Raw genomic sequence first — 6,000 nt, 5'->3', positions numbered from 1 at the left:
ACAAAATGAAACGAATAGGCAGCAGGTTTAAAACAAACAAAAAGAAGTATTTTTTCACACAATGCACAACCAACCTGAGAAATCTTTGCCAGAGGACGTTATGAAGGCCAAGACTATAACAGGGTTCAAAAAAGAACTAGATACATTCATGGAGGATAGGTCCATCAATGGCTATTAGCCAGGGTGGTCAGGGGTGGTGTCCCTAGCCTCTCGTTGCCGGAAGCTGGGATTGAGCGACAGGGGATGGATCACTTGATGTTCACCTGTTCAGTTCATTCCCTCTGAGGCACCTGGCATTGTCCACTGTCAGAAGACAGGACACTGGGCTACATGGACCTTTGGTCCGACCCAGTATGGCCATTCTTATGTTCTTAAGTTCTTATTAATACATTTCAAACTGAGGTTGGCAAACAGCTCTATCTTTAACAAAAAAATGTGTGCTCTGCTTAATGTTATATTTAAGCAGTAAACAGAGTTATCAAGCAGGAATTGAAACCAAAGAAGCTCAAAAAGATGAGGAAAAAGCAGCAAGGAAACATCCTTGCACATAGATGTTTTGTCTCCTGGTAACCAGGTGGAAATATTTCTCAAAAGGGAGATAGGACTATAAAAAGAAGTGGCAGACATTCCTATGCACAGGTTTCAGAGTAGCAGCTGTGTTAGTCTGTATTCGCAAAAAGAAAAGGAGTACTTGTGGCACCTTAGAGACTAACAAATTTATTTGAGGATAAGCTTTCATGAGCTGCATCTGATGAAGTGAGCTGTAGCTAACGAAAGCTTATGCTCAAATACATTTGTTAGTCTCTAAGGTGCCACAAGTACTCCTTTTCTTTTTCCATTCCTATGCACCTCTCTCTCTCTCTGCCTGTTTATTTACTGCATGTGAAGGGATAAAGGAAGCAGCCATTGGACTGGGGGAGAGGTCCTGACCTAAGAAGTTTGGTCAGTAAGACTGCTGAAAGCATGTGGGGATAAAACCTTTGCTTTGAATTTCCCATTGTTTGTTAAGTTAGGCACAAGTTGCATTTTAGCTTTATTTTTCTTGTAACCATGTCTGACTTCTATGCCTCATTATTTGTACTCACTTAAGTTTATTGACTATAAAGATAGATTTTATGTTATTGTTTTATCTAATCCAGTGTGTTTAAACTGAAGTGTCTGGGAAACTTGCATTCCTTAAGGCGTCCTTCACCTCCATGTTCTTCAGGCTGTAGATGAAGGGGTTCACCATGGGGATCTCCAGCATCTAAAACACTGAAACCATTTTGTCTGTGTCCATGGAATAGCTGGAGGTGGGGCGTTAATACATAAAGAGGAGGTTGCCATGAAACATGACCACTGGGGTCAAGTGGAAAGTACAAAAGGAGAAGGCTTTGCGCCGGTCCTTGGCGGAGTAGATGTGCAGGATGGTAGAGATGATATAGACATAGAAGAGGAGGACAGTCACAAGGCTGCTCACTACAGTGCAGCACATGAAAGCAAACATCACAATCTCATTGATGCAGATGTCAGAGCAGGAGAGCACTAGCAATGGGCAGATGTCACAGAAGAAATGATTGATGATGTTGGAGCTGCAAAATGACAGCCGAAATGTACAACATGTGTGTATCATTGAATCCACCAATCCTATGGCATACACCTCAGCCACCAACTGTTTACAAAGCTGCCTGGACAGCACATGTGATTTGTAATGTACCTTCATGAAGGAATCCCTCGAATAGCTAAAATGTCAATATTGGAGACTACGAGAGACATCCTCTGTGCAGTTGTGAGACATACATACACACCGAATGTAAAGGAGAAGACAGCATTGCTGTATAGAATGAGGGGCTGAATCGTCATTCTCTTACATACAGGTTTTACTCCACTGTTACTCAATTGCCAGGCATAGACACAATTGTCTAGTGGATTGGGCACTTGCTGCACACTCTGGATTTTGGGGCTCAGTTTCTGGCTCAGCTGCAGACATCCGAGATCATATAAGGACAGACATATCTCTCTGAGCCTCAGCTTGTCATCTGTAAAATGGGGATAATACAGCCAGGGATGTTGTCAGGATACAAACATTAAAGATTGTGAGGTGATGGGAATACCATGGTGATGAGGCCACATAAGGACTTGAACACATTCATGAACCTTCACAGCACCCTTATAAGGCAGACAAGAATGATTACTCCCATTCAGATGTGGGTCAAGTGAGGCAGAAAGAGTTTACGGCCCACTCTTTCATAGCTGTCCAAGCGAGACTCATAATTAGCAGATGCCTTTGAAAATGCTATCTCCGGTTATTCAGAATGAAAAGAGGCAAATATGTTTTATATTGGATGAGAGATTATTTTATTACACACAAATCCATTCATTCTTAAATAGATGTGATAGATATATCAATAGACAGATGTCAGCAGCAAATCAGCAAAGTGAAAATAACACTGCTAATATTGTCCCCTTGATAGGTAGATAGGTAGATAGATAGATATATAGATAGATGATACTTCACTCTAGGGTTCACACATAGTTCCACTGTCTACCTCTCTACCTACTTTTACTGCGGGTGTCAGCAAATACCAGAGCACTTTATGAGTTCTTTAACACTGTGCATCTTAGTGTTAAAGGGCTAAGGGAGTGAACCGCCCAAACACTCAGCATTGTTGATCTTAGCCTCAGTAAGCAAAGGGCCTTAAAGTTGAAAGGCTCCGTAACCTGTTCTACTCATAATCAGGGCATGCACAGGCATTTAAATGTAACTATTTTGGGGGGTACACTTTAAATACTGACACCCCCCCCATTCCTCCAGGCCCTGCTGCCTGCCCCACTCCCTTAGCTCCTGTTGCCTCCCTGGGATCCCCACCCATCCTCCCAGCATCCCGCTGCCTCCACCCCACATTGTCCTGGGCTCTGAACACTTACTGGAGGCTGCGGGCGTGAAAGGGACAGGGCTTCCTGGGCCCCCTCTAGCAGAACTCTGCTGCCAGCCCGGTTTCCCTTTTCTGGGTGCCATCTAGTGGGGCTCAGCAGGAGTGAAAGCTGGGGTGCCATTCCCAGGCACATCTCCAGCCATGGTCAGCCCGACTTCCAGAAAGCGGGGAGGAAGGGCTCGGGGGAGGGAATCTTGGGCAGGGGCCGGTGCAGAAGCTGCAAGCAGTGGCAGAGATTCTGGGGGGCCTGTGCCCCTGCTTGTCCCCCTTTGTGCATGCCCCTGCTCATCATCATTACTTGACACCATGACCAAGACACAAAATTTAGCTAGAAGAGGGTGAAACTTTCCACGAATAGTTTTAGCCATGTTTCTTTTGGCCAGGAATCGGGCACCATGTCGGAAGAGGAGATGGTAAAGTAGTCAGGAGCGACTCTTGAAAATGGGAGGGGGCACCAACAGGAAACTGTGGGGGCTTGTGTGGGTCGCTGTGAAAAAAGGGCACATCACCCAGTTTGTCCCTCCCACACGTCGCCACTGAAAGTTGTGGTATTGAAATGATTCAGTCAACCCAAAATTAATATTTCTTTGGCCGACTTTTTGAATTCACCAATATTTTTGATGGTTTTCAGTTTGGGTGAAGCGGAATTTTTTTTTTCAGCAAACTGAAAAATTAGTTCCAGGACCAGCACTATCCATGTCCTATTTACCGTGCCCTGAGCTATAACGTTCCCTGAATCCCTGCTCTTCAGAGTCTAGAATATTTTCCAGGAGACCTAAAAGCAAGAACTCACAGTAAATATGGTGATGTGGTGTAAATATGTTGTGTAGGGTATGAATTTTTTTCCTGTTTATTTCGCTTTTATAAAAAAATGCCACTCCGCCTTCCCACCCCCAGATGCCACTTTGCTATTCAGTTCACTGTCCCAGAGGTTTTGGTGGGGTAGCACAGAACACATGAAGAACAGCAGAGATCCAGCACGGTGTGTGAACTTCCCTTTGGTTCAGCCACAAAAATCCTGCACTCCACACTTGCCACTGTCCCAGATGGGCCTTACTGAACAATCACTCCCATGGAGAATGTCCTAGCAGCAGCCCCCTGTCCCTGGTCAAGCTAAGGAAGACAGAATGTGCATTCTTAATTTAGTTGGTGTTGGTCCCGCTTTGAGTAGGGGATTGGACTAGATGACCTCCTGAGGGCTCTTCCAACGTTAATATTCTATGATTCTATGATGATCCCCTGCTTTCTAGGGATGTCACACAGCAGGGCAAGGCTCTGTCAGAACCTAGATTCATAGATTTCCAGGCCAGATGGGACCTTTGTGATCATCTAGTCTGACTACCTGTACAACATAGGCCAGAGAATTGCCCCCAAATCATTCCGAGAGCAGATTTTTTTTAGAAAAACCACTAATCTTGATTTAAAAATTGTCCTTGATGGAGAATCCACCGCGACCCTTGGTAAATTGTTCTAGTGGTTAATTACCTTCACTGTTAAAAATGGGCGCCTTATTTTCAGACTGAATTTGCTAATGGTGCGGCATGTCTTTAGAGAAGTCTTGTTATGGTGAATGAATGTCTCATGGTGGAAAGAGAAATGAGTCCCTCAACCATTTATGAATGTGAGGTGTGGGTGAGGGTGGAATTGGAGAAAGCTCTGTCTCTTGTACTCTCAGAAACACAGACACCCTTCTTTCTACTGTGGGATGTTACCTTGCACTTCATATGATTTTCCAGGATGATCCAAATCCTTCCCCCCTTTCTGGCCCCCATGCACCAGGCTGGTAGCACGAAGGGGGCACAAAGCCAACCCAGTCACCAAGTTGAGAAGTCCCCTGCCATGAGTGAGTTTCTGGGTAACATAGAGTAGGGGTAGCCATATCTGCACAATTAGCTCTAGCCGGTCACCAATTTAGGGGTGTGGCCAGAGAAAAGGGGATGTGGCCAGAGTGCCCTTGTGCTCTGTTGAGCTTTGCCCAGCACACTACAGCCTCATTCCAGAACAATAGTATTTAAATACACAAACCAACCAACCCTCATGGGATGATATTCATTATTGTCGCAAAGAGCAAGAATTCTATTCAGTTTTGCATTTTTCCCACAAGGTGGCAATAGCACCACTAGGGATCCGCAGCTGTTGAGGGGCTGTCGATCCACTGTGACTCAGTGCAGCTCCGAGGCTGCCCTAAGTTGTAATGGGAGGGCTGAACTGAGCCATAGGCCGGCCCCAGGATTGGGGGCCACCAAGGTGCCCAGCTGAAGCCTGAGCCCTATTAATTTAGCAGATGTAAGAAAAAAAATAGCATTAAACGATGGCCCTGCCTGATACCAGTCAGCTCTGTGTTCTTGGGGAACCAGGATGCAGTATCCAGTCTGTCTGACTCATGAAGGACACTCCCTCCCACCAGCCTCTGCTTGAACCAAAACCGATCAGAAGAAAGATTTATAGAAAGCAATAAAAGGCAGTAGGAGATACACCTAAACCCCTCCTGACAAGGGTGACAGGATTAAGGCAACTCCCCTAGCCTCATCTGCATCAAAGATGGGACAGGGAGGCATCTCCATTAGCATCCGGAATGGAGAACAGGGATTCCAAGGCAAGAACCGCACTGAATCCTGGGACCAGAACAGCAGGGAAGCACTGCATCATGGGGGAATCTCTGCTCCAGGTGTTAATCAACCTACGCCTGCACACACCCAGCTTAGCAGTTATCACACCAGTTCTAGTAATGAATCCTTGATTGATATCCAAAATACTAAAGCTGCCTAATTGCATTGTGAACTCCCTGGAAGGACCACCCATAGCCAGGAATGATCAGTTCCAATTGTCTAGCCTAAAGAAAACCCTTGAGTCATCAGTTTACCCATAAACAAATCTAGTGTTCTCCCTTGAACCATTGTTGTTTCCCTACAAAAACCCCTACCCACGCTCAAGTACATGATCTGATGCCTGGAGCCAAACTCTGCTACAGTTCCACTGTGACTTCATCTTCTCCTGACTGATGCTGCTGGGGGCTCTTGCCTGTCTCCAGCACTCCGGACCCTGAGCTACCACCATCACCTGAGAACTCCGACCAGTTCAAGCT

General features: G+C 45.6%; 1 pseudogene; it reads right to left on the bottom strand.

The window, feature by feature from the left end:
- Positions 1-1,144: 1,144 nt before the first annotated feature.
- LOC119856842 lies at positions 1,145-1,702 on the bottom strand (annotated as a pseudogene).
- Positions 1,703-6,000: the final 4,298 nt, after the last annotated feature.

Source organism: Dermochelys coriacea, chromosome 6 (genome assembly GCF_009764565.3).
Source record: "Dermochelys coriacea isolate rDerCor1 chromosome 6, rDerCor1.pri.v4, whole genome shotgun sequence".
NCBI lineage: Eukaryota > Metazoa > Chordata > Testudines > Dermochelyidae > Dermochelys > Dermochelys coriacea.
This window is presented reverse-complemented; position numbering and strand designations above follow the sequence as displayed.